At 34.2% G+C, this 2,456-nt stretch overlaps 1 non-coding gene across 1 annotated transcript; it reads left to right on the top strand.

Moving 5' to 3' along the window:
* The first annotated feature begins 785 nt into the window (after positions 1-785).
* Positions 786-893, top strand: LOC112788233 (small nucleolar RNA R71). The gene has a single exon (XR_003195607.1). It is a non-coding gene; the product is annotated as a small nucleolar RNA R71 (small nucleolar RNA).
* Positions 894-2,456: the final 1,563 nt, after the last annotated feature.

Raw genomic sequence — 2,456 nt, 5'->3', positions numbered from 1 at the left:
TCTCCTCTCCTCACAGGTTCGGCCAGGGCACTTATGTCAATGGCCTTGCACTCTCCTTTTGGATTCTCTTCTATATTGCTTGGGAGAGTACTAGGAGGGATTTTAGTGATCCTTTTACTCAGCTGGCCCACTTGTGCTTCCAGATTTCTAATGGAAGACCTTGTTTCATTCATGAAACTTACAGTGGCCTTAGATAGATCAGAGACTAGATTTGCTAAATTAGAAGCATTTTGTTCAGAGTTCTCTGTCTGTTGCTGAGTTGATGATGGAAAAGGCTTGCTATTGCTAAACCTGTTTCTTCCACCATTATTAAAGCCTTGTTGGGGCTTTTGATCCTTCCATGAGAAATTTGGATGATTTCTCCATGTTGAGTTATAGGTGTTTCCATAAGGTTCACCTAAGTAGTTCACCTCTGCTATTGCAGGGTTCTCAGGATCATAGGCTTCTTCTTCAGAAGATGCCTCTTGAGTACTGTTGGATGCAGCTTGCATTCCATGCAGACTCTGAGAGATCATATTGACTTGCTGAGTCAATATTTTGTTCTGAGCCAATATGGCATTCAGAGTATCAACCTCAAGAACTCCCTTCTTCATAGGCGTCCCATTGATTACAGGATTCCTTTCAGAAGTGTACATGAACTGGTTATTAGCAACCATGTCAATGAGTTCTTGAGCTTCTGCAGGCGTTTTCTTTAGGTGAATGGATCCACCTGCAGAAGTGTCCAGTGACATCTTTGATAGCTCAGATAAACCATCATAGAATATATCCAGGATGGTCCATTCTGAAAGCATGTCAGAAGGACACTTTTTGGTCAACTGTTTGTATCTTTCCCAAGCTTCATAGAGAGATTCACCTTCTTTCTGTCTGAAGGTTTGAACATCAGCTCTAAGCTTGCTCAGCTTTTGAGGAGGAAAGTACTTGGCTAAGAAAGCCGTGACCAGCTTATCCCAAGAGTTCAGGCTGTCTTTAGGTTGAGAATCCAACCATAATCTAGCTCTGTCTCTTACAGCAAAAGGGAAAAGCATGAGCCTGTAGACTTCAGGATCTATTCCATTAGTCTTAACAGTATCACATATCTGCAAGAATTCAGTTAAGAACTGAAAGGGATCTTCAGATGGAAGTCCATGAAACTTGCAGTTTTGCTGCATCAGAGAAACTAATTGAGGTTTCAGCTCAAAGTTGTTTGCTCCAATGGCAGGAATGGAGATGCTTCTTCCATGTAAATTGGAATTAGGTGCAGTAAAGTCACCAAGCATCTTCCTTATATTATTATTATTTTCGGCTGCCATCTCCTCTTCCTGTTCAAAAATTTCTGAAAGGTTTTCTCTGGATTGTTGTATTTTAGCTTCTCTTTAATTTTCTCTTCAGAGTCCTTTCAGGTTCTGGATCTGCTTCCACAAGAATGTTCTTATCCTTGCTCATGCTCATAGTACAAGGAAGAATGGACAGAAAAATGATAATAATAATAATAGAGATCCTTTATACCACAGTATAGGGATCCCTTTGTAAGTAGAAGAAGAGGGGGAGATAAAGGATGTGATGTAAAGGAAGAAACACAACTGTGAGGATTGGAATGTGAGATGAGATGTTAGGATATGAATGAATAAATAGAATGAGATGGGAGAGAAGGAGGGAATTTTCGAAATTTATTTTTGAAAAGGAGTTAGTGATTTTTGAAAATAGTTTTTGAAAAAGTTTAGTATTTTTTTCGAATTTTTTTTTTAAATTAAAAATAAAAACAATTAGTTAATTAAAAAGAAATTTTTGAAAAAGAGGGAGATATTTTCGAAAATTGAGAGAGAGAGAGTTAGTTAGGTGGTTTTGAAAAAGATAAGAAACAAACAACAAGTTAGTTAGTTAGTTGAAACAAATTTTGAAAAGATAGGAAGTTAGGAAGTTAGAAAAGATATTTTGAAAAGATATTTTTGAAAAAGAAGGAAGATATTTTCGAAAATTGAGAGAGAGAGAGTTAGTTAGGAGGTTTTGAAAAAGTTAAGAAACAAACAAAAAGTTGGTTAGTTAGTTGAAACAAATTTTGAAAAGATAAGAGGTTAGGAAGTTAGAAAAGATATTTTGAAAAGATATTTTTTTTTTGAAAAAGATAAGATAAGAAGATATTTTGAAAAGATATGATAAGAATTAGTTTTGAAAAAGATTTGATTTTTAAAATCACAATTAATGACTTGATTCATAAGAAATCACAAGATATGATTCTAGAACTCAAAGTTTGAATCTTTCTTAACAAGCAAGTAACAAACTTCAAATTTTTGAACCAAAACATTAATTGTTTAAGTTATTTTCGAAAATTATGATTTAAAATGAGAAAAAGATTTTTGAAAATTATTTTTGGAATTTTCGAAAATAACTAAGAATTTTGAAAAAGATTTGATTTTTGAAAAAGATTTTGAAAAAGATAAGATTTTCAAATTGAAAATTTGATTTGACTCATAAGAAAC

This window comes from Arachis hypogaea, chromosome 20 (assembly GCF_003086295.3).
Source record: "Arachis hypogaea cultivar Tifrunner chromosome 20, arahy.Tifrunner.gnm2.J5K5, whole genome shotgun sequence".
NCBI lineage: Eukaryota > Viridiplantae > Streptophyta > Magnoliopsida > Fabales > Fabaceae > Arachis > Arachis hypogaea.
Note: the sequence above shows the minus strand (reverse complement) of the source record. Positions and strands in the feature narration are given on the sequence as shown.